We start from the raw sequence: 27,271 nt of genomic DNA on the forward strand, positions 1-27,271 counted from the left end.
AGTGAGTGGTTCCTTTCCCATATTAGGGAAGTTTTCAGCTATTATCTCTTCAAATATTATTTCTGTCCCTTTCTCTCTCTCTTCTCCTTCTGGCACCCCTATAATATGGATGTTGGTACATTTAACATTGTCCCAGAGTTCTCTGAGACTCTCTTTGTTTTCAATCTTTTTTCCTCTTTTCTGTTCTGAATCAGTGATTTTCACTAATCTGTCCTCCACCTCACTTATTTGTTCTTCTGTTTCCTATAGTCTGCTGTTGGCTGCTTCTAATGAATTTTTTATTTCATTTATTGTATTTTGAATCTTTTCTTGCTTAAGTTTTATATCTTTTATCTCTTTGCTCAGTGTTTCTTGTGAATTATCCATCTTTGCCTCCAGTTCATCTCCAGTGTCCTGCATCATCTTTAGCATCAACAGTCTAAAGTCTTTTTCATGGGGCTGAGAATCTCCTGATCATTTAGTTGTTTTCCAAGGTTTTTTTCTTTCTCCCTATCTGAGTTATAGTTCTCTGTCTTCTCATTTGTATAGGTTTTTGGTGTGATGATCTTTTTACAGATAATAGTTGTAGCCTCTCTTACTTCTGGCATCTGCCCCTCTTGCGGCTGAAGTTGGTACAAGGGCTTGTTGTAGGCTTCCTGATGGGAGGGACTGATGCCTGCCCACTGATAGGTGGAGCTGGTTACTATCCCTCTGGTGGGTGGGGCTTTGTCTCTGGGTGAGATTAGAGATGGCTGTGTGCCTGGGGGGCCTTTAGGCAGCTTGTTTACTGATGGCTAGGGCTCTGATCCCACCTGGATTGTTGTTTGGCCTGGGGCTTCTCATCACTGATGGGTGGGGCAAGACTTTCCCAAAATGGCCACTTTCAGAGAAACACATGCTGATAGATTCTCCCAAGAGCTTTGCTTCCAATGTCCTTCTCCCACAACAAGCCACATTCACCCGTTTTCCCAGGAGGTCCTCCAAGAATCTCAGCCAGGCCCAACCCAGATTCCCACGGAGACCCTGCTTTGCCCTGAGATACAGCACAGTCAAAGTCTGTGTGTACCTTCCAAGAATGGGGTCCCAACTTCCCCCAGACCTGTGGAGCTCTTGCACACCAGCCCCAGCAGCCTTCAATGCCAGATGCTCCAGGGGCTCTTTCTCCCAGTGCCAGATCCCCACACATGGGGGTTTGATGTGGGGCCCAGAACCCCCACTCCTGTAGATGAGTCTCTGATACAGTTACTTTACAGTCTGTGGGGCTTTCCACCCAGGATGTATGGGGTTGTTTATATCACGTAATCGCCCCTCCTACCTCTTGATGTGGCCTCCTCTTTGTTTTCTGGAATAGTATATCTTTTTGAAAGTTTCTGGTCCATTTGCTTGAAGATTGCTCAGCATTTGGTTGTAAATTTTGTTGTTTTTAGGAGAGAAGTTGAGCTCTAGTCCTTCTATTCTGCCATCTTAATCCTATCTCTCTTATGCTTCTTTCTCAATTTTCCAAACTTTTTTTTTTCTTTCCATTTCTTCACTGTGGATATTTTTGTAGAAATCTATCTTTAAATTTAGGAAATCTCTCTTCAATTGTGTCCAAAATAAAATTAAATCCTTCTATTTATTCTTACTTTCATTATTGTATTTTCCTTACTTGTAACTATTTTGATACTAGTGATATTCTACACCATTTTTTCCCAAAATATGTGTTTTTTATGGGCCATATATTAGCTATGAAAAACTATAGATTAACTGAATGTTGTTGTCTTCCTCCAGAGATGAGTTACTCTTAATTCTGACACACAGTTAGAATTTAATAAATTAATTTCAATTTAATTAAGAACAGAATTGATACTGAATTGAGCTACCTTATTTGTAAGGCTAACTTGTTTACCTCTGAATCATCTTATCTCTGAGAGAGAAGCCATCCAAAGATCCCAAGAGGTATTGTTTACTATAGTACTTCCTAGGCCCTTCTCTCTTGTCATAGAGCAAGCTGCCACTTATGTAGAGGCACAAGGTGTTTGCTAAATAAATGGAGCATAATGCATTAAAAACAGCCATTTATATCAATTTTTGAGTAATTCCTGTAGTTCTTCATTTCAACCCAAAGGTATAGCCAGGTTTTAACAACAAAAGTTATGAGTCTGAAATTTTTTGAGTTGGGAGTGTTCTTGCTACATGGGACAAGCTCATATATAAACATCACTCCTGGAGAATCTTCCCCATGTATATCTGTCAATAAAATCATCAACATTAATCATTTCTCATGACACTTTTGTTTAAAGTGTTTTGCTAGCTATAGAGAAATCACTCCCTTGGTCCATTGCATCAAGGGAGACATGCCACCTCCAAACACACACCTCCATCAAACATAAGCTCTTCTTTAGTGTGGGAGGGAGAGAAGGATGTGGAAGTTTCCAGACCAAGGATCAAACCCACACCTCAGCTGTAACCAGAGACACAGCAATGACAATGCTGGATCCTTAACCTGCAGAACTACCAGGGAACGTTTTTTTTTTTTTTTTTTTTTTTTTCTTCTCTACAAGCTATTGAACCTATTTTCAGCTCTATTTTGGGTTGTCTTCCTCTTTAACTATATGCCTGTGAACTTACTGTCTTTTGAATTTAGTTTTTTGTGTCAGTTAAGTTGTCAAAATAATCTCAAAATCAACCACAAAATCTTTATGGATACAACAATTAAAGTATCTATTTTTGCATGTATGCAAGCCCACTGGATTTTGTCCAATTTGTATTGGATTTGGCTGCAAATCTCTCCTCTTAGGAAGTTTGATGGATGTGCTGTGGCAGCTCTGCTTCCCACATTACTCTTCCCTTTTGGACTAGCATGCTGTGTGACTGGGACATGTTATTTTCATAATATTAGCGGAGTTGCAAGAGTACATGTAGAAATGTGTATGATGTTTGACACTCTATTATCACAACTGTCTGTTAATGCAAGTCACATGGCCAGACTAAAGTCAAAGAAATTAAACCCACCCCTTCAGTGCAAAGTAATATCATGACAAAAGTCGTGGATTCCAGCAGGATTAAAGAGTGGAGATCAATAATGAATCCACCACTTCTTCCTTCCATGACTCTGGAGTTTTCATTTCTCTCAGAGTTGAAGAAATGAACTATTTCAGTGCCTAGGCAATAAATAGTACTTTAGAACCCTTTATTTTTGACTTGGGGATTCAGAGAAGTTTATTTCATAGTCTATATTCCATGAGAATATCTAGGGTTTATTTTCATACATAATACAATTTGTAAGATGAAGATAATAGTGCCTGGTAAAATTAATAGAAACAAAATATTGTATGAATCATTAAAAATCTATGTTGAACGATTTGCAAAATTTGTCTTATTTCCTTACAATTATGTGTTCATAATATCAACCAAAAATCATTTCTAAGTGCTTGGAAAATTTTAATAAAAATGTTGTCTATAAACATCTTTAATAACTTGTCTTTTCTGTTCCCCCAATAAGAAGAATTATCATCTTTTGTCATAATCATTTCTAATGTCTTATGTATTAGTTTCCAAAAATTGCTACTATGAATTTTGAAATGCGAATTCATCTTTAGTATCCCTATCAATCGTATTTCTATTTTAGATGCTGAATAGATACTTTATGCTTTTATTTTAATTCTTTTTAAATTCTTGGACATTATAACAGTATTGTGTGTGTGTGTGTGTGTGTGTGTGTGTGTGTGTGTGTATCCTCCTCTTTTTCTCCCATATCACCAAGCAAACATACTGAGATTTTCCTGGGATGGAGAAGCATTCTTACTAATGCAGCTACAACAAGCTATGATGAAACAGAAAGCACCTTTGAGGATCTTGATATCCAAACATAATTTTAGCAATAAAACTATTGAAATAAGACTTTTATTTAAGTGTTGTAATATCATCATTCTTTACAAGTAATGCAAATAATATACTTACATTGAATTGTTATTTAAAAGAAGCCAAAAACAAAAAATAATCAAAATTTAAGAGTGTCAATTTTATTTTTCAAAATTCATTCCATCTGTGTTAGAGATTAAGAATGTGGTGTTACTTTTAAACTCAGCATAAAATTTTACTCTTTCTGATATTTCCAGTTTCTCTGCATTATTCCCCTTATTCAGATGGACCAATTGAAAAAGTATACAGATTCTCCCAGTTCAAAGAATGAGAGGCTAAATATGGAGAACAAATCAACCAAATCCTTTTTGGATTTTAAAAGCAACTATATAAAATATAAATATTGAATTAATAAAAATAAAAACTGCTGTGATTTCTTTGATCTGAGGACTTTAACATTCTACACAGGCATAAAAACTTTTTTCCATGGAATTCTTCAGTATGAAAATCTAATTATATTAAACAATTTAAAAAATGCCTTTCTTTTCTTTAATATTATTTATGTACTGGAGGATTATATTTGAAAAATGCTCCCTTTATGTTTAATATTTTATTAGTTTTGTCTTTCATTCAGAAAATCTGCAACATACTGCTAGTGGAGACAATGATGATCAGTCTCAACTAGGACTAAATTACATACATATTTAGGCATTTGTTGTACATTATTTTATATTTATATTAATTCATTAAAAATTACTTTTGTCTCTGTTAAGATACAAGTGACTGTTTGGGTGACTTTCATATTTAATCCTAATTTTCTGAATTTAATTAACTCAGAGAAAACTTAATTGCTAATAATTTTAGAAAATATGAATACTGAAGTACTGAAGCTTCCGGTACTTTCCTTAGAATGCATTTTGCAGACACTTGAATACTGAATATGAAGTACTGAAGCTTCCAGTACTTTCCTTAGAATGCATTTTGCAGACCCTTGATCATGAATTTTTTTCTCTGATTTATAACTTCAGGACAGGTGTCTTTGGAGTTTTTACACAAAAGTTATGTTTATTTATATACATACGTCAAAAACAAATTGAGAGTGTAAATCTGAGAGAAAGACCGGGTGAAACTCAGATCTAAGAGTCTTTCTTATCTCCACTCAAAAAATGAACTTCTTAAATTAGGCAGAAATCATATCCTACTTCAAGTGATTCCAATTATTTTACATTGCTTAGAATTTTATGATTTATTATTTCTAATCCAAAACCAACAAAAATATATTGAATTTTAAACCAAATTGCCACATGTCTAAGTGAATAGATATGGTAAAGACATCAAAGTTTCTGAATTTTAAAGCGTAATACAACATATTGTCATATCAACTGAGTACAAAAATTTGTGTTGTGGTATTTTTTTTTCTGGAGATGAAAATATATATTTTTTTTTTTTGGAGATGAAAATATTGAAGCTCAAAGTAAATATCCCAAATTCACACAACTGGTAAGAGGAACAGTTTGAATTCTAGTCCATGTTTCTTTAAGCCTGACTGCATGATCTGAATAATGCATTATATGGCATTCACAAAAAGAACACTTTTGGGCAGGAAAATTTCTTAATTAAAATCTTGCATAGTAAGCATTTTTAACTGCTTTGATTCCACAGAAACTTTTCCAGGGTCTTTCTTATTTACTATCTCCTGGGTAAAAAAAATTTGAATCTGGGAGAGATTAAGCAATTCGTACAGCTAAACCCATAGCAGAACTGTATAATGCATGCAGGTCTTCTACCCATAGGTCTATATATTTTCCAACATTTGTGCTTCTTGTCACTTATTATATTCATAACATGGCTATTTCTCCAAAATTAGCGATAAATCAGATAGCTGGCATTTTCAAAAAAGATTTTTTTTTTTTTAAATCATTACTCTTTCCTCCAGTGATATTGGTATCACAGTATATAACAGAAAGCTCTTTGGAATGATAGAAATGAGACTTCAGTGGATGTTATTCAGTTGTTTGACCATTCACTTATTGTAGACATTTTTCTGTTTGTCTGTTTCAAGTTTCCCACTGGTATAAATAAATCTGCCATCCTGAAAAATTGGGGTATAGGTTTTTGAATGTTCATAAGCCTTCATTTCTATGGAATAAATGCCCATGAGTTAAATTTTTGGCTTATGTGGTAAGTGTGTATTTATTTAGTTCTTAAGAAACTACTGAATGAGTCTCCAGAATGACTTAACACTTTACATCACCATCAGCAATATATGAGTAATCCAGTTTCTCTCATCCTTACCAGCATTTAGTAATGTCACTGTTTTTATTTCAATACATGTAGTGATATCTCATTGTGGTCTTAATTTGATTTCCCTAATGTGTTTTGCCCATTTTATTACTGAATTTCTTAGGTTTTTTTCCTATTCAATTTAAAGAATTCCTAATATATTCTAGATGAGTATAGATAGAATCCAAGTGATATATTCTACAATATTATTTTGTTACAGTTGTAAATTGCAAATATTTTCTCAAAGTCTCTCTCTTGTCTTTATATCCTCATAACAATGTCTTTGAAAGAGTAACATTTTTTAATGAAGTCCAATTTATTGATTTTCTCTTATATGCATTATATTCTATTTCATGTCCAAACATTCCTTACCAAGCCATACATCTTAAAAATGTTCTGCTATATTTTCTTCTAAAAGATTTACAGTTATATATATTTTATATTTAAATTTGTGCTTTATTTTGGGTTAGTTTTTGTACATGGTATGAGATTTAGGTGAAGGTCCATGAATGCCCAACTACTTTATCTATTAATTATTCTTAGTCTTTTTTCTCATGTATTTAGTTTTGGATAGTTTTTATTAATATGTCTTTAAGTTTACCTTATTTTCATCCACAATTGTCACGAGACATGTTTCTACAATAGTTTCTTAGCCTCTTTGCTGAAAACTCTATCTTGTCCTGCTTTACTTTACCCCATCTTCCTGCTTGAAAAACAGTCACAGTGCTGGTAAATGGCTTAAGCTTAAGAACAAAGACCTAAAGGCATAAGTTATTCATAGGGTCAGTCCTCCTGAATGAGGACTTAATGCATTGGTCTAGGCACAGTGGACCTGTGCAGATTGGTATGCAGTTTGCTCAGCATGATGCGTCCTCTTAAGAATAAAAGAGGAGCCTCATGGCCCCAAGGGGTTTATGAGGGGTCATTAGCTGGATATACATTAGCAAGGAGAACCAGGTGCAAACCTAGGCATGCGGGATTGCTGCAGATAGGCACAATGCAGGCACATCTGCAGAAGCACAACGGTGATTCTCTAGATGCTATGCATAGATAGCTGATGCCAAGCTTCCTCAAATGCTAATGATTGTTAAATGCCTAAAGGTCAGGGTAAAAGCTTAATCAGCAACCGGCTATGTGACTTTTAAAATAACTTAAAAAAAACCCTATATCCTGCACCTACAACCCCCTTCTCACTTGATGTAATCCTAAAAAACACAATAAAAGCAGCGTGGTTTCTTAAGATAGTGCTCTTGGTCCCTGAGACCTTGAGTCCCCCAGTTTCCACCTTTACTTAAGATAAACGTCTCTGTGTCTTGTTTTATGTTAACTTTTTCCCTTAAGTTTCATAGCACCCGTTCTTCAGCCCCATCCTGCTGAACTGGTCTCGGAACGCAATGTCTATTCTATTAGTAAATCCATCAAGTATATTTTTAATTTAAGCTTTATAATTTTTATCTTTAGAAGTTTGATTTTTTTTTCATATTAAACATATCACTAAACATGCTCAATGTTTCTTCTAGCTTCTTGAACAGATGAGATAGTTAGAATAACTTCTTAAACTGTTATTAACTGTACCTATTTTGTGCTTCTTTAATAGTTATATATTCTCTTTCAATTCTAGACTTTTTAGATAGATTGATTTTTCTCATTAGCAATGGTGATTTATTTTCTTTGCATTAATGGAGTGTTAAAATAGTATATTCTAGAAGACATGGAAAGAGCCTGAAGAGGTGTATTGGCCTAACAGTAATTTCTGGACAGAGCATGAAATGTACTGATTAATGATGTCGTTTGTTTTGCCTTTTTTTTTTTTTTCAGGGTTGCACCTGAAGCATATGGAGGTTCCCAGGCTAGGGGTCGAATGGAAGCTACAACTGCCAGCCTACACCACAGCCACAGCAATGCAGAATCTGAGCCACATCTTTGACCTACACCACAGGTCACAGTTACGCTCGATCCTTAACCCGCTGAGCAAGGCCAGAGATCTAACTCATGTCCTAATGGATACTAGTAGGGTTCATTACCACTGAATCACAATGGGCACTCCTAATGCTGTTATTTTATAACTTTGGAATAGAGTGATTTCATTTCTTTGCTTATTTGTCTTTTAACTAGCATAGAAGCATTGCTTGCTGACAAAATCATGGTTGATGGTATACATTGTTTTGGTAAGATTCTCAGAAGGTCAAAACTGTTCACATAGCAAGCATGTGGCCAGTGGAGTGTGTGTCCAGGTTAAACACTTTATTTTGGGTTCCCTGGATCTGAGGAGTTCTGTGAACAGGATGGAGGTTCCCATAGGGAGAAGGCACATTCTATATACCCCAGAATAGGGTGGACAACTGGATTCTGTTTCTGCACAGCTGCTGGGAATCAGCTTATAGCTTTGATATATATTTTAATGATCTTCTTGTTCTCTATACTTTTCTCACAATAAATATGAAATACTCAGTAATTATAATTTTGGCTCCTATAAATCTTTTTTTCCACAAATTAAAATCTGATTTACCTCCACACCTGGTATTTTTTTTTTATCAGATTTCAGACATTAAAATTTTACTTTGCTGGATGTGGAATATTTTTGCATTCCTGTAAACATTAATAAGCTTTGATCAAGAATACAGTCATGTCACCTAAAATAATTTGTTCTTGCTGTAGAATTTTTAAGTCAGGACCAGAACAATATTTAATCTGGGACTAAATTTGCCCCACTACTTTAACAAAACCATTCAAATGCTCTACCTGATGGACTCCACATTATGAATATTTTTTTAACCTCTGCTGTTCCAAAAACAAATTCTGCCTTGCCCTGTATGAGAATTGATTTTTCTCTCTAAACCTTTCAGGTGATTCCCCAGTCTCAGATGTTTTCCTCATGTGTATGCTTGAACAGTATAGTAAGCTGAAAGCCTCAAGGCTTAAGAGAGACTGTGTTCTGATCTTTAGATGGCTCTCTCTCTCTTACTCTCTTACTCTCTGTCACTCACTCTCTCTCACAAGCCCACTGCTCTCCAGCATTTTGTCCTGACTACTCTAAGCACCTTGACCTCCCTAGATTCCCAGATCTACCCCCTCAATTCAGGCACATCCTACCTGGATTCTCTCCTCATACCATGGTCTGAAAACTCCTCTGATAGTAAGAAAGGACATTCACAGGATTCTTCATCTGTTCCGAATTTTCCAGGAATCACTATCTTTGCTGCCCATTGCCCAGTAAAATCTATATGAGTGCATGACTTTTTTTTCCTTTTTAAAATTTTTACAAGGGGGTGTGTAAACTGGGTCCTATTACTTAGCCAAATATAAAAGTCTCAGAAGAATGTTTCCTCTCCTTTTATGAAACAATGATTAGATTGCATTTAGTATTCTTATTATTTAAAGTTCTTTACTAAAAAAGCTATGTGATAAATATTTTTTAGAATTCCATAACAGAAAAATATTATCTATGATAAACTATGTTGTTTTATTAATTCCATAACAATAATTTGGCAAGTCATCTCTTTTATCCCTTTTCTGGCTGGGCTGCAAAGAATAGATATGTGAATTTTATGATGAAGTGCCAAGCCTATAACTTAGAGCCCTATTTCAGTTATATCTCTTTCTAATTGCTCCCTATTTGTTATTTGTGTCTTATATACATTAACTTTACTTCAGTAGCTCTGTTGTATCTATTCTCTTTGTCAAGACAATTAAGGGACTTAGGCAGTATAGATAATAATTTTTTAAAAAGTAGCATTTGCATAGAATTCAACCGATATCTTAGTTCTGTTTCTTGCAGTCTACACTCCAGTTCCTATGTGATCTGAGTTACCTGTATATCTGACTAGCACCACGCACTACTGTATACTGCCCTCCTGGAGCAAACCTCTCATTATGGCTTCAAAATTGGGGGCAAATGTTAACATACAACAATTGCTGAATATTATCTATTAGATTAATTAATTAGTGAGGTAATTCAATTAGAGATTACAGCCCCATATTGGAAACACAAGATGGCACATTTTATTATATGCAAGTATGGCAAATTATGTTTTGTTGTAGATTTTAACATCACAGAAATTCTCACCAAAAAAAATTTGTTGCTGTTACAAAGAGAAAGAGACTATAGAGAGTGGTCTTGTAGACTTACATACCCAAAAATCCTCCAGTGGCGTTTATACAACAAAGAATTTAAGTTTTGTCAATAACACCAGGGATCTCTCTATCCTTTCTTTCCGTGTGTGTGTGTGTGTGTATGTGTGTGTGTGTTTAAATAGAGAAAGGCAGAGACAGAGGTAGAAAGGGATAAGAGAAGTAGATATTATACCTGGTCAGAAGGTTGGTGAATTCCTTAGAGCTCTTTATTAGGGGAAAAAGAAAAAAAAAAAAAAAAAAACAGTGGGCTTCTCAGCATGTCAGACCATTGAGTTGCTTCCAAAGCAATTAATCCTCAGTAGGGTGCAAGTGAATTCATTAAAACAGAGAATTGTATTGCCTCTGAGGATTTGTGGGAAGGTTCAGATCTTTCAGAAGAGTAACAGCTGAATGAGCAAGCAAAGCCAATTGTAAGTTTTCCAGTTTTTCAGTTATAATTCAGGTTGATTCAGGGTGAGATATAATTATGGTAAAGGTTAACAGTTGTTTTATCTTTAGAGCTGAGTAGAATAATTAGCTTATATGTATATTTGTGCAAATCTTTAATTTGATTTATCATAGATTAAATCAGAGAGACAAATGGAATAATTCATTTTTTTAATAAAGAAAAGTCTGAAGCAGGAAATTAGTTTATTGTTAAGTTGCCTCTGAGTCCTAGAGTCCATTTTTGATTTGCTCTAAATAGAAGTGAGTCTGTGTTTGCAGGAGTGAGTGCATGCATACCTAAGGAAGCGTGTGCATATGTGTGAGAGGGTGGCTAGGTAAAAATGGCTTAATCAGCTTCTAGAACATGTTTCTGTCACTCTGCTTTCTAGCACCAGTCCTAAACTTCAGTGACAAAAGTGAACATGAAAAGATATGTGTCATTGGAGGTTTGATTCTAAGGATGAATTGACTTCCTCTTCAAAACCATGATAACGTCACCAGAGAGCATATGCATCTACTTTTAAATGTTACTTGTCTTAATATTATTTTCTGATTTAAACATAACTAGTTTTATTTTATAAGTAAAATCTCAATTGTTATGCAAAGTACATTTAAGCCAGAAATGATTTATAATTTTACAATCTATTAATACCATGCTACTATGATATACTTAATTTTATCTTACATATTTATTTATATATATTTGTATAGATATGTTAAAATTATAAAGAGAACGGCATCTTATTTAGAATTTTAAAGAGTTAAAAAAGCTGATAAAAATGAACGTATGTGTATAATGAATTCCTCTCCTTTCTGTAATAATATAGGACTCAGGTACTCTGTGTGTGTGTGTGTGTGTGTGTGTGTGTGTGTGTGTAAGTGTATGTATGTGTGTGTATTCCAAGAGTCACAAGTATGATTCTAGATAAAATTACTACAGACCTACTAATGACACTGTTCCTATTAAAAAAGAAGATACTCAGTTAAACATGTACTAGACAAACCTTGACTCAGTATTCTAAGTGGAGATTGGTTAACCCTGCTGTCACTACAATAATCATCTGGTCCTAAAAGACCTGCGAGTCCACCTAGCTGGCTCAAGGCAAAATTGCTGAGTGAAGAATTTAGCTTCAGTCTTTACTTATCCTTTCTATACCATTCACTTATCTCCCCCAGGCACCCAATGGTCTCCTGCAGCTGTTCTCACCTGTACTCAGGAGGAAAGTGACAACTCACTTTCCTTAAGGAAAGTCCTCAGGGATTTTGTGCACCTAAGTGTCTGACTCCTCCCAGATACATTTGCCTTCTGAAAAAAGGATGGCCAGGGTGCTTTTGTTTCATTCATTCAAAAATTTCAATAGAAATCTTCCCATTCTTTCTCAAATAATGGGATACCTTTTTAGAAAGCCAATTCAATGTTTAACCCTAAACTTTTTCAGTTCCGCTAGGCCTTGGAAAGAGACCAACGTATTACTTAAAGCACAGCTTTTTTATTTTGAGGCTCACTGCTGAATTGATGTCCATTCCACCTAACTTTTTCTTGAATGTCTGTCTTATTTTCACTACTTTGTGAATAGTTGTTTTCTTCTCTCTTTAACTGATAATCTTCCTAGAATCCAGCACACTATGGGTTTGATAAATACTTGTTGATGAAGCTAGCCTGCACCACAATATCTGACCTAAGCTGTCACTTATGTTTCCCCAGACACTGCTGTTTAATTGCTTTCAATTATCTTAGCCTGTGTCTACCCAAGCAAAATGAAGTGGTGAGTCAAGCAATTGTCTTGTGAATGTGATCAATATAGAAATTCAATATGGATAATTAAGGCACACCCCCAACTCGCTTTTTCCATAGTAACAAGCCTTCTTTTCAACAGAATTGTTCAGATAATTGCCTCAACTGTCCATTTTACTTTTCATCATAGACACAAGTCTAAAACTAGCTTAAGGGCCCAAGAAAAAACCGAGGGGTCAATGCAGTTCGTAGACAGACTGCCTAGTTTATTCATCTGTGGTGCTTCTGGGTAAATTGGGCTGATGGCCTTGGAAAACTGCATTGATTATTTCTATCTCTTCATGGCTGAGGTCTATTGGACAGATATATGATTCCAGCTTCTGTGTTTCTGAAAAGTTTCATATTCATCATTATCTCAGTGTTCAGCAATTGGTAACATACACCAAAGGAAAGGTAAGACAAGTAACTGATTAAATCAGATCATGCAAGTGGACAACGGAAATATTTTGGGCCTAAAATGGGTACTGTTCAGAGCATGGCAAAAAAAAAAAGTAAAGATAAACATATTTAATGTCATCATACTGCTAAAGAAACAAATTCAGTTTCATCAAGGAGAAATATCCTTTTTCACAAAACATTTCACTTTAATTATTGAAGTAACCTTTTGGACATGGTACAACCCTCCACAAATAATCACTCAGTACTTTAACTTCAGATATTTGCTAAATGTCTCTATTCAGTTGTCTCTGTAGTTCCTTTTTTAAATTATGGGCGAAATATACAGTGAGCTCTGTGGGCCATGTGATTATGGCATTATTTTTCTTATAGCTTTTTGCTTCTCCTGACCAAGTTGGTTATATGGCATAACACTGAAAGAGGTAGTTTCTTGTTCAAAAGGCAGGTTTTAGAAGAAGTACTTAAGGAATACAGGGAAAATGAAAAATAGCTGGAAAGGACAAAGTAAGATGTAAAAGAAAAAGGGTGAGCATACTGAATGAAGCTTTTATTTTTCCCTTTTTATAACTGTCCAAATATTTTCTTTACACTTGGACACCAAACTCCTTTGTTTCTAAGGCAAAAGAGTTTATACCCCTTTTGGCTATCTACTGGCCTTTGCAATGGTATACTTTAATAAAATGTTTACAGAAGAATTAGAAACACATGCAAGGACTTTCCTCTTAAAATACAGATGGGCTTAGATTTTAGGGAAAACATTCTTGGAAAAATAGATCCATTTTAAATGAATGCCAACACATTAAACTTAGTTTTAGATAATCATTGAACCCTCTCAAAACCTGGCAACAATTCTTACATACCCAAGGTAAAGATTTGTAAAGGAAAGGAGGAGTACATTGATCATAGTAAATGCCAAGCTTTGGACTTTTAAAATACTGATTTCTTTCTCGAATTTTTTGTCTTTTTGCTATTTCTTGGGGGCTCCTGCGGCATATGGGGTTCCCAGGCTAGGGGCTGAATCGGAGCTGTAGCCTCCGGCCTACACCAGAGCCAAAGCAACACGGGATCCAAGCCACGTCTGCAACCTACACCACAGCTCACGGCAATGGCAGATCGTTAACCCACTGAGCAAGGGCAGGGATCGAACCCGCAACCTCATGGTTCCTAGTCGGATTTGTTAACCACTGCTCCATGACAGGAACTCCTCTTCTCAAATTTTTGAGCTTTTCAGTAATCCCCCCATTTTATTCACCTCACCCTAAAAGTCTCAAGTTTACATTTTATTTCCATACAGGCAAATTAACATACCCAGTGTTAAGAAATACCTATTAAACATGAAAAAAAAAAAAAAAAAAAAAAAAAAAAACAAAAACAACTTTCCTAATTTGCCTGAAAATTCTTAAAGATTTGCTTCAATTTGCTTATTTCCTACATATGATGCCTGAACAGATTGGGCTTCCTGTAAAGCTGATGGTTATCAAAGTGCATGTAATACAAAGCAAGGATCAGTCAGGCACAAGCCAGATCATTCCTGTCATAAACAGAAATGCCTCCCTTATTGACTGCTTTAAACAGAAGTCACTTTGTGTGTAAACAAACCTTTGCCAAAATGAAATCATTACACAAAATAGAATTTTTTTGTTGCACTGCTCTGGCAGCTTACTACTGTCAGACAGTATTCCAAACCATTACTGCATGATGATGTGTAGGATAGTAAATGTCATACAGTATGCTGAAAAATTTAAAAAGAAATTCTAGTGACTATATATACTTAACCAAGTTTCATTTATTGTAAACCTAAAAATCCACTAATTTTTATTGGCCTCACTTTGTTTGATTTGCTGTGTTTAGTAGCCAACCGTGTTTTTGAAGAGAGGTGTCCATTAAAAACAATTATGGGCCTAAAGAACCTACACACCCTGAATATCAAAGCATGCTTATTACACCTTTGCAGGAAACCCACGGAGACCAGCTGGGTAGCATTACCACCTTTAGCAAATCTCACTAAGTGGTATGTTAAAGATTGAAAAATGCAGGGAAATAAGCTAATTAGAATTTTCATCAGTGGATTAAAGTAAAATTTTATATGTTGCTCAGTTTATGAAAAAGTCTGAAATGATTAATTTAAAAATGGAATTCTGATGATCTAAAAGATAGCCTAATATGTGTATTCTAACTCTAAGGTAGAAATATTCATTCAGTGATATCAGATTAGTACCTTGAATTTGGCCACACTGAGTGGGTTTTATTTTACAAATAAGAAAGCTGCAAATCACAGTTTTATATATTATTTCTTGCATATCCAGGGTTAACAAAAAGGAATAAAATGTTAATAAGGCATATTAAACACAAATCTTTGTCATGCATATAGCTATTACATTGTAAAAGCATAATAAATTGAAAAGACATTCTTGTAATACTCAAAAATGATTCTCTGATTGAGCAAAAATATCTCACATCACTGAACAAGTGAAGTTCCAAAATATAGTCATGTCATTTTCTTAGATATTAATGTAAACAAAATATCGACCATGATTCATGTCAGAACTGTACTCATTAATCAGCATAATCATGTTTCTTATGTTAACAAAAAATAGAAAAAAATCAGTGAGAGCTTCTGTGAGAAACAATTGGCCATTTAGAATTTACAAAAAAATACACTTCATAATTATTTAATTATGTGCTACACATCTATTACAAAAGTCCCAATAAACTTCATTACACAATTGCATGCAAATATATTTTTTGAGTAAGTTATTGTTAAACATTTGCTAGCATACCACTGAGTAAATAAGAAAGCCACAAAAAAAGTATAAATCTTGAGTTTAAGACCCCAAAGTAGGAGACTTTGCCCTGGAATCATTAGAATGGTAGAGAAAAGCATTCCCAACATTAGCCCCTCATTCAAATCATAGACCCTATTTTGAAAAAGGATGATACAAAGAATGGAATTTGCAAAACTGGACCATGAATATGTTTGCATATTTAAATATTCAGGACTTTCAAATACAGCTGACTGCATTATTTTTCAAGCTAAAGCACAGTGTCATTAAATGGTATAATTCAGCTAAGAATTTTTTTCTGTGGAAACTAAATTGATTGCTAGTACAAATGTAGAGGGCTACAAGTAATTACTCCTGGAGTTACTCAAAGGCAGTGATTGAGACAGCATGCAGAGGAGCAAACACTTGCCCACACATGGGGCAGGGAGTGGGGAAGTTAAATGGGTAAACCACTGCTCAAAAACCCATTTTTGCAAAGTGCAAACATAATTGCCGGGCCAAATCTTTAACATTTACTTTGACATTACTGTGTAAAAGGACTATCTATATTCAAATTTTAGAAAGTGTGCAAGTAGGTTTGTGGAATGATTTTGATAAAATAATTCAAGAAATATAAAATACAAGTGAATGAATATTCTGATATAGTTTTCAATATAGAGATAGGCACATTGAAAACATTCAATAGATACTTTTTAATTGATTTTGATTTATAGGCATGTATTTGTTGCTTTTTTTTCTTATTTTATTTTATTTTTTTAATTTATTTTTTCCACTGTACAGCATGGGGACCAAGTTACACACACATGTATACATACTTTGCTGTTGTTTTTTTAAACAACAAACTTAGAGTGGCCACCCAATCTGAGATAGAATTATTATTGGAATTTTCCTCAATTTATAGAAGAATGAGTTTTTATACAATGTCTTAAATGTTAAATTATAAAGGATAATTATATATTACTTTTGAATCATAAAAAGTATATATTGTTAAAACAATTGGATATTCTTAAATGGAAAACTATTCTCGTTTCTAATTATCAATTTTCTGTTTTAACTTTAAATGTCTCTGCTAGTCACATTCAAACTTAAAACATGTTAAAATTCGTGCCTGATATTATTACAAAATATTGATGACACATCTAATTGGAATAAAATGAACATAAAATTTTAGATGATAGTCATATACTCTTTCTACAAGTAATGTTAACCCCCTCACAAAGAATAGTTGTCTATAAAATAATTTATAAATTCTAAAACAGTTAATAAAAGCAAAAAAGGAAAACTTTAAAAAATTAACTCTCTTTCAGATCACTGTTCTCATTCTTGAAGATATACTAATAGAAAGCAAGCAATTAAACAATAAAAGAAAAGTTTAACTCAAAAAATTGTTAACTGCTTGGCATGAATATAAGGACCTGGAAGAAAACTGAAATAACTGTGGTCAATCAAGATTACCTAGAAAAAGACATAAAATATGTTTTTAAAGATTATTGAGATTGGAAAGTCCAATGGGTCAAATATGTCTATTGGTTAGGGGTAATAAAATGGCATTTATATATTCAACATTCAACAATTAAATATTAAGCACCTTCTATGTGTCTTATACTGTCCATCACACTTGTACTACAACAAGATAAACAGCAAGGTTTATTTCCCTGGGAAAATTACAGTATAGCAAGTAGAGATATAAATAAGCATAATAACTAAGAAAATTACATTATATTTTAGAAAATGTTAGGTATCATACAAAATAGGTTAATGGTAAATAGAAGTCTGAATGTTATAACATTTTGTAGTGTGATCAAGGTAGACCATTGAGATTTACCCAATATTACAAGGTATAGAAGGAATGTCATGGCTAGAGCAAAGAGCAGAAGGTGACAGTTTTACAGAAAATCCAGTACAACTAGAACAAAGTAAGTGAGGGAGAGAGAGCAGATGAAGTAACCCCAGAGGTTATTGAGTGCAGACAGATACTGCATGGCCATGGAGTCTAAGAGAAACATTGTGGTATCTCTCTTAGTGAAATTGCCAATCTTCAGAAAAGAAAGAAAGACAGTTACCTAATATTTTTCCTTATTTTTACTGTGGTAAAATAGATGTAAATACTATGATTTTAAACATATATAAGTGTGCAGTTCAGTAGCACTGAGTACACTCACATTGTTGTACAACTATCACTACCATCTTTCTCCAGAATTTTTCCCATTTTGCCAAACTGAAACTGTGTCCATTAATCAACATCTCCCTACTCCCTCTAGCACCTACCCCCCAGCCACTAGCAATCAACTTTCTATTTTCTGTATTTATGAATTTGACTATTCTACGTACCTCATGTAAGTGAAATCATATAGTATTTATGCTTTTGTGATTGGCTAATTTCATTTAGCATAATGTCTTTAAGATTCATCCATATGGTAGCATCATAATTTTCTTCCTTTTTAAGGTTACCTAATTGTGTGGCTTAACATTTTTAAATGAATCTCTCAGGTGACCATGCTGAGAATAAATGGTTGGGGTGCAACTAAGAAGTAAATTTTTCATTATGAATACATTACTATAATTCAAGATAGAGATGATGTTGGCTTGGATGTTAAGAGTAGCAATAGAGAAGTAGCCAGATGGTATATTTTGTAGATAAGAAAAATGAGACTTGTTGACAGATTGAATATGGGTGTGAGGAAGGTGGGCAGGGACAATTGAGGTCTGGTAGTGAGCTGTGGCATGTGTCATTTCTCGACTCAGCATTTAGTAACTCTTTTTCCAAAGAGTTATTGCTCCACCAGCCTTGTTTCCCAAGTGAAGGCTCAGAAGAGGGGAGACTTCAAGCCACCTGGGAAAAATGTGTCAAGGGAAGGAGAGACATGGATGATTTTTAACACAATGAGACTTTTTTTTAAATGTCTCATAACAGCTTATTCTGACTAATGTGTGTATTAATGAGAGAGAAATAATCAAGTGTATAAAAAGCTGCTGACAATTTCTGAAAGATTAAAATTGTATAGTGTCTAAAATATTTGGCAATGAGGAGATGGCTGGTGATGCTGACATAAGAGTCATGTTTTGGATAGAAGACTCTTTAGAATAGAAAACGCAGCAGTCCCACTCTTGGTCATATATCCAGACAAAACTTTCCTTAAAAAAGACACATGCACCCACATGTTCATTGCAGCACTATTCACAATAGCCAAGACATGGAAACAACCCAACTGCTGTACAGTGGGAAAATAACTAACTAAATAAATAAATAAATAAGGTAATAAATATATATTTAAAAAAAGAAAGAAATTTGCTATTAATAGGAGATGGAGGCAAGGAATCAAAATCCTGACATAAAAATATTCTGAAGAAATAAGTTGCAAAAGATAGCAAGAAGTAGATAGTAACTGGCAAGGGAAGTGGGATCAATGGCTGTTTTTTTCCAGATAGAAAAAGTAGTGCCATAATGCACTATATTAAAGGGATTCAGTAGAGGTGAAGAAATGATATATGAAGGAGAGGATCAAAGTGAGTAGTGATGGCTTTGAGTTGTCAAAAGTGGTAAGAACCCAATACAATGAAACATGCTGACTCTGGGCACCGCTATGGGCAGGAGTATGTGGCTGCAGGTGCTGGCAAATGGATGGCTGTGGAGGAAGTTCTTGTCTATTGCTTTGCGTTTATCAGGAAAGTAGAAAGCAAGTTCCCCAGGGGAGAGTAAGGAGAGTAGGATGATATTAGGGGATTGAGGAAGTACGAATATATGAAACAGTCTTCAACCTGCTAAGGCACCATGAGTTTAAAATTTTGAGCTTACAGGAATCTTGAAATTTCTATTTACCAAGTACTATTGCTTGAGAGTCAAGGAATTGCTGAAGACTACCTTGAAAGAAATGGAGCAAGCTTCAATTTAATTTTTGGTTGGGGCCCAATCTGTCATTTGTCACCCCACCCATGGGCCTGTGACATTGGCCAATTCAACATTTTCTTTCATCTTGACATTTTAGAGAGTTAAACTTGTTTGGCAGGTTTTATTTATATAAGTTCTGGAAATAAAACCTCTGGTATTAGATCATAATAAAGATGCACTGTTAATATCAATAACCATAAAACATGAAAAATGAGTTTTTTCTTAACTGTTATTTATAGTTATTTTAAGGTTTGAAGATTATAAATATATAATGATTACTTTTTTTTTTTTTAATTCCAAGTCTGTTTCTCTCTTATTTTTCTATTTCGAAGTCTTTTTTTTTTTTTTTTTTGTCTTTTTAGGTCCACACTTGTGGCATATGGAGGTTCCCAGGCTAGGGGTCTAATTGGAGCTGTAGCTACTGGCCTATGCCAGAGCCACAGCAATGTCAGATCCAAGCCAAGTCTGCGAGCTATACCACAGCTCACGGCAATGCCAGATCCTTAACCCACTGAGTAAGTCCAGGGATTGAACCCACAACCTCGTGCTTCCTAGTTGGATTCGTTTCCACTGCACCATGATGGGAACTCCCCCAAAATCATTTTTAGATGATTTGATCTGTGCTCTGGAGTTTCTAAATAAATGTGGCTGTGTTATTAAGTTGTGTTGATTCCTTTAAATTTCTTCTCAGAAGTTGCAGCTGAGCAGTTCAGTCAATGGTTAAAGTCAATAACATCATGATACAACTGGAAACACTCCAGTTAGACATAGAAAGAAGTATATTACAGTTATGGGTTTGTTAGTAACTCATTTTGAAGTTTAAGAACAATGCCTCATATCTCTTAATAATTATTTTTCCTAGGGAGTAAACAATATCTACCCTCTCAGATACTCAAAAGTTGATTGGAGCAAAATCTTTTTGTCCCTAATTTCCTCTGAGGAAGTTTATGTATCAAAATATGTCATTATCAGGTTGATTTACAACAGCTCTAAATTAAAGGTGCTCTTTTACTTTGGATTAAAACATTATTGTAAATGAAATTAAAAGGAAATTTCAAGACACCAGGCAAGAAAGTCTTTCAGAGGGTTTACTTTCACTTTATACTCTTACTAAAATAAATATTCAATAGCCTTAGCAGGTATCAACCTAAACTTTTGTTTGTTTGTTTGTTTTGTTTTGTTTTGTTTTGTTGTCATTTTAGGGCTGCACCGTGGCATATGAAGGTTCCCAGGCTAGAGGTCAAATTGGAGCTGCAGCTTCCAGCCTATACCACAGCTCACGGAAATGCCAGATCCTTAACCCAATGAGTAAGGCCATGGATTGACCTGCATCCTCATGGATACTAGTTGGGTTCATTAACCATTGAATCACAATGGGAACTCCACTCAACCTAAACTTTAAAACTGTTGAGTGTTCAGTTGGTTCTGAATCCCATCTGGCGCTCCTCATTCATGCAGATGGCTTATGAAGATGACTTCTGTAATTTCCAGGCAATTTTCATCTATTTCAATAAGAGGGGTTTCCTGATATGGATGAATAGTATTTCTGGGATCTGAGAGGTCAGGGGTAGGACGTAGTGAGAAAATCTAATCACATTTCTTCCACTCACCCTGCCTCAATCCCAGTAAGCTTTCTTGGTTGATGTCCTAAACCAGGTTATCTTTTCAGTCCCTAAGAAAGGACAGCCCCTCCTTAGAGTGATTAAGGAGATAGCCTTTTTTCTGTGTGAGGCAATGGTAACCTATTATTATCCTAATTATATTGATATCAATATATATTATGAATAAACAGAAACATATCTGTAATAGGCATTGTTTTGTGACCATTAACTTGAAAATTAACTCCATTTTTCTCTGATTTTTAGCAATTTTCCACAAAAAGATTTGTCAAGCTCTCAAAAAATAAACAACATCATTCAACATCTTACTATTTCCAAGTATGAAGCCTGTGTTCATTTTTTTATATGGCATTTTGTAATAGATTTGTTGAAGTAACAATATGTTATTTAATAAGCATAGTGTAAAGCACATAAAATTTCAAGCTTTGACTGTCAAAGTATCACTCCCATCAAGATAATAAACATAAACCTCTCTCCCAAAAGCTTTCTTTCTTTCTTGTGTGTGTGTGTGTGTGTGTGTGTGTGTGTGTGTGTTTAGGGCCACACCAATGGCATATGGAGGTTCCCAGACTAGGGGTCTAATTGGAGCTGTAGCCACCACCCTAAATCACAGCCACAGCAAGACAACATCCAAGCCACGTCTGCAAACTATACCACAGCTCATGGGCAACCCTGGATCCTTACCCCACTGAGCGAGGCCAGGTATCAAACCCACAACCTCATGGTTCCCAGTCGGATTCATTTCCACTGCGCCACCATGGGAACTCCCCAAAAGCTTTCTTGATTCCATTTATAATCACTTTTTTCAACTAAACCACATATAGCCACAACCCCAGTTAAGGATTTATTTTCTGTCAGTATATATTAGTTTTAATTTTCTAGAAGTATAAATATATGAGATCATATAAGCAGCATTTTTTCTGATTTCTTCATTCAGCATTAGGGTTTTTTTTGGAAATTTATATGTGTTGTGCATATCAATAGTTCATTCGTTTTTTTGCTGAGTAGTATTTTTTTGTATGGATATATCATAATTTTTTTATCCATTTACCTATCTTTGAACAGTAAATGTTTCCAGTCTGTTTTCAAATAGACTTTCTACAAACTTGCATATACAATTTTGAACTAACACATACTTTCCTTCATTTCTCTTCAGTGAATGCCTAAGAATTACATGGATGGTTCATATGGTGTATGTACATTTACCATCACTTAGAAATAGCCAAAATGATATCCAAAATGTCTACACAATTTTACATTTCACTTTCAGATTTTAATTTGAAATAAAGTATGACCTTGATCACGTTCTCCAAGAGTTGCAATTCACTGTCTCTGGAAAACGGGTTAGAGTGGCATGTGAGCCCATGAAAAGAAAGAAAAACACTGTACTTCTATCCTTTTAAGTTTCAAGATCCAACAAGATCATGTAAATCTCAAAGATAATAGCAGAAAATGCAAAAATAATAATTAAAACATGCAAACTATTTAAATGGACATAATTTGAGATACCTCCATTTATAACTTCATTACTATTATAAATGATAAGATTTGCTTAGCTGGAATAAGGAATTTCATACGGATTAAAAATGGGTGAAAGTGTCGGGTAAATATATTCTACAAAAACTTTTTTAGGGATGAAAACAGCACAAGGTGACCAGAAAGTTCAGATCTGGAGGGCAGTTCTGGATGGTGGAAGACCCTGGGGAACCAAGAGAGTCTACATACCCTGATGACTAGACAGAACGATACAAAGAACCAAAGACAGATTTTGGTCTCTGAAAGAAATCAGAACTAAATCCTTTGGTTTCTTAGTGGAAGAAAAACTCCATCTAATAAGACAGATTGTTTTTGAAGTTTACAAAATGAGCCTGGCAGTTCAAATTCAACAGATTTAGAATTGTAGAGTTTACTTACAATTGTGTCACTAAAACTGAGTCAGGATTAGTTGGAAGCTCACTAATTCTGTACTCAGAATACTGAGTGAAAACATTAGAAGAAAGTTTCTTTCTTTTGGCTTTTTATATACTTAAAAAGAATCCAAATCAGTCAAGCAAAAAAAAAAACTGTTTTGAATACCTAAAAGGCAAAAAGAACACCTAGAAGGTAATAAAAGCTAAGGGAAAAAAGGCGGGGTGGGGGGGGTGGCTCAGTGGGATTTAGACTGCTCTTTATGCTCTTTTTCATTCATTTCCCAGCTACCCCGATAGGAAGTGGGAACTCAGTGACACTGAAACAAGAGGTCATTTTCTGCCCAGAGAACTTCCTCATTAAGTTTCAATTATTTTGCGAGTTTGTAAAACTGCACAGTTTTTCTGTGTTTCTTACATTCCTAACACATGTAGGTGGTTAATGTTTCTTCACATATGTTTCACAGCAGGATCTGAACTATTAGAACACTTTCAGCTCAAGTTCTTTTTCAATAGAGCCTGTAAATGTGACCCCTGATGGGTGGTGTTTCTTAGGACATGATAAGAATCACTGACTCAACCACTATGCCAAGCAAGGGGAACAGTAGCAGCGGAAGACTTGCTTTTTAAGGTTTCATCATCAGTGGATATAACAAATAGATCACACAAAATGCTCCATGATATGTGCTGTGTTTATTGAATAAGCAAGTGATAGATAAATAATGAAACTGCCTTCCAGATATTTAGTAGTGTGAAACAACTACTGAGCAGCTTTAAATAGTACCTAGATTGACTTCTACATATTTATTCATGGGCGTGACCTAGATTTGACAAAATATTATATTGTGTAAATTAAAGGTCTTTAGTGAAATTGGTCTTAAAAAAACTTTTTGCTTAATTGAATTTCTCCTCTAAGTGAGATATACTAGCTACCTGAAACTGCATCCTATTTTTTAATAGGAATTTTAATAGATTTTTAACATCTATGTTCATATAAGGGAACTCAAACAAATATGAGTTACAAATTTTAGTCTAAATGGGCCCCAAGTTACATAGATAGGATATTCCCAAATATTTAACAAAAGTAGCTTTTAAATTTTTATAATTCCATGTATCTTTATTCGCTATCTCATTTGATTCTCTCAAGAAACCTGCTGAAAAAGAATGGAGCAGGTCATCAAATGCTTATTTCAAAAATGCAGAAATTGAGGCTTAGGTTACTAGCAAGATTATCTAGTCATAACATGGTTTGGCCTTCTATTTTATCCACTATAACTTCAATACCATGGTATATTGTGCCATAAAATTTGCTTTCTCTATTGTGGGTTACAGATGATGATTTAGCTACTGTTTCTATTTGCCCCATACAAATCATCCTTCCAATAGCCAGGCAAGTTCTATTTTACCCAAGATCTCAGACACACACTCACACGTCTTGCAAAAAGTTGTTTCATGAAAAAAATAAAATTTTGAGGAAGGTGATTAAAGTGTTTACCAGTTACGTGTCCCCACAGGAAACAGATGGCAAAGTCAATATAGGATAATTATAATTCTAGAAGGCTTTATTTACAATAATCTGCAAAGATGTGGGTGAAGGAGAAACAAGGAATGTTGCAGTGACCACGAGATCACCACCCTAATGCCCTAAAGGATATAGGTAAGGCATATATTACCAGAAACTGGGATCAGAAAAAGGATGAAATCTTTCTTGAGAGAAAACTGATCTTTGGCAATGAAAGGGAATCTAGCAGGGAGCGCATGAGAGGTAAGTACCCTTCATTATGATCTTCTGCCGGGGCTACTCTATTGCCTAAATACCTGAAGTCACCAGGTAAACTGGTGTGGTCAGGACAGGATGGCCTCCGGCAGAGAGGAACATGAAGAAGGGTGTAGAGTAGATTTACAAGGCAGAAAAGAATAACAGGAAAGCTTCAATGAGAACTTTACCAGGATAAACAGACCCCTCAGCATAGTTCTACTTAACTGTGGGAAATTCTGTCCCTGCTCAACATTCTTCCTCTTGGTAGAGGCTGAGTTTGTACTAATTTGTAAAATTGAGCATAATTTGTGCACATAGACATGGCACGTGATTCCAAGACTTTGTAAGAAGCGGAAAGATGTAGGCAATCACCCTGCTACTCCACCCACCATGTAAACCTAAGTGATTTATATGTGGTTACACATGGTGGACATTCCATGACAGTTCTCAGGAATATAAGTTAAAAGTTTAGGTGTCTTTTAAGATCCAGGCAAATATCATGAATGAGTGAATTATTCCAAGTTTAAGAAAACACAATATCTTATTACAATATTCTAAAGGGTCAGTTCCACTATTGTTTTCAAATTAGATAGGGATGGGACTGTAATTTTATTTCATCCTTTCATTTCTATATGAAAAGAAGAAAATGAAAGCAACAGCAAAAGCAAACAATCAAAACCTCAGCAATCCAGTAGTAATCAGTTCCTGCACAAGGAAATTTGCCATATCTGTTGGTTGGCTGCTAATTTCAGGAGGAATCCTGAAAGCACTGGATATTTTCCCATAATCAAAGAAAGGAAATGCTGCTGTTAGTGGGTCACAAGGCAGCAGCAGCTTTGGGTAGGCAGAAAGATCTAGTTTTTGCTTAATCAAACTACCCTGAGGAAGTGACCAAAAGGTAGTTCCTTTTGTTACTGTAAAAAGGTTGTATCTTTGGTCACAAGCTAAGTATATCCATTGATCTACTGATGCAGTAGCATTGCCTAACATACTATCCACAACTTAGAGTCACATAACGAGAAATATTGAAGTTTGGTAAGTCTTGAGAGTTTCGGTTCTCTACACGGGGTTTGGCTGTTACTGCTCAAGCCTCTCTGAGATAGTTTGCTTTTTAAAGAGTTTTGCCAGTTGGCGCTGCTAATATTGACAGGTCTCATTCACATACCTGGGACTTGACTGGTGATCAGTTCATCTCAGATGGTCTCAGCAGGGCTGATGGGAAAAGTCATGCTGTTTCACCTCTTATCTTCCAAAAATTATACCAGGCAGGTTCCCCTGAGAAGGAGAGAAACAAGAGTAAGAACTAGCCTTTCTGCAAGTCTTTCTCATGTTTCTGCTTGTATCACATTCATTATCATGGACATGGTGGGAATGAGTATTCTTTTAAAAAATTTTTTTTTTTTGGATTTAGTAGCAATAGTTTTTCTCAAAGCACTCTGGTTAATGAAATATTTTCTGGATTACTTAGAGACCTGGGGGAAGGGAATGGGCTACATGTAAAGCACCTGGAAAATCTCATCCAGCTAACTATGGAAGGAAGAATAAATTTGAGCAAAGATGAACAGGTTTTGAGTTTTTGTTTTGTTTTGTTTTTAATCAAGAAAAAACCTTTATGTTGGGCAATGTCCCATCCATTTCAGGGAGATGATAGAATATCAGTCCACAAAGCCTTTTAGCCAGCCTGAAGCAGTAGTTTCACATGCTCAACATTTACTTTAGAAAGAAACATTAGGTCTGTCAAGCTTGATAGCCTGGAATTTATTTGCCTGACTTCATGATCTGACTCTGGGGCACGACTGCTCTTCTGAATTCCCTGTTTTCTTAAATCCTACTTGTCCTTTAAAGCTCAGTTCATTACCTTCTCTCACTCACTCATGTTGTCTTTGCAGACTCTTCCAGTTCTTTTTTACTCCATTTATGAAGTCTCAATGTATATATTAAAATTCAAACCACAAAATTTATTTCTCAAAAACTATCTTTATCTCTACCACCTACATAGGCATGTAAAATGTAGTAGGTGATTAAGACATATCTGCTTAAAAAAGAGGAATATTATACAATGTCTCTTTTTGTATTTGTTGTTTACTGCCTTATTTCCAAAGATTATTTGGAAGATGAAGATATAATAAAACAAGAACTATTTTTTATAGTTATAAAGGAAGGAAGAATCTGTAGTTCTATTAAAATTACTCAATGATGGCACAGAACTGAATACAGAGAATATAAGTATACTAGCCACTGAAATTGACTTTAGCTAAAATTGGGGATTCTGAGAATGTTTTTCCCTCAAGGAGAACATATATCAATTTTGGCAAAAATAAATAGAAAACTTTCTTCAAATTTCTTTGGAACTCCAATTTGCCTCCTTCTAAATTCAAACTTACAAGTAAATAACCCCAAGGAAGAACATTTGGACTTTTTTTTTTTAATTTTAAATTTCCCTGAGAAGTCCATCTTT

At 34.9% G+C, this 27,271-nt stretch overlaps 1 long non-coding RNA gene across 2 annotated transcripts in view; it reads right to left on the bottom strand.

Annotated features, from left to right (window-relative positions):
* LOC110259433 overlaps positions 1-27,271 on the bottom strand; it is a 628,822-nt gene that overhangs the window by 542,096 nt on the left and 59,455 nt on the right. For both annotated transcript variants that reach the window (XR_002341842.1, XR_002341843.1), the window contains exon 3: positions 25,979-26,088. This is a non-coding gene — a long non-coding RNA (uncharacterized LOC110259433). The remainder of the gene's footprint in view (positions 1-25,978; positions 26,089-27,271) is intronic.

This window comes from Sus scrofa, chromosome 2 (genome assembly GCF_000003025.6).
Source record: "Sus scrofa isolate TJ Tabasco breed Duroc chromosome 2, Sscrofa11.1, whole genome shotgun sequence".
In the NCBI taxonomy this organism is placed as follows: domain Eukaryota; kingdom Metazoa; phylum Chordata; class Mammalia; order Artiodactyla; family Suidae; genus Sus; species Sus scrofa.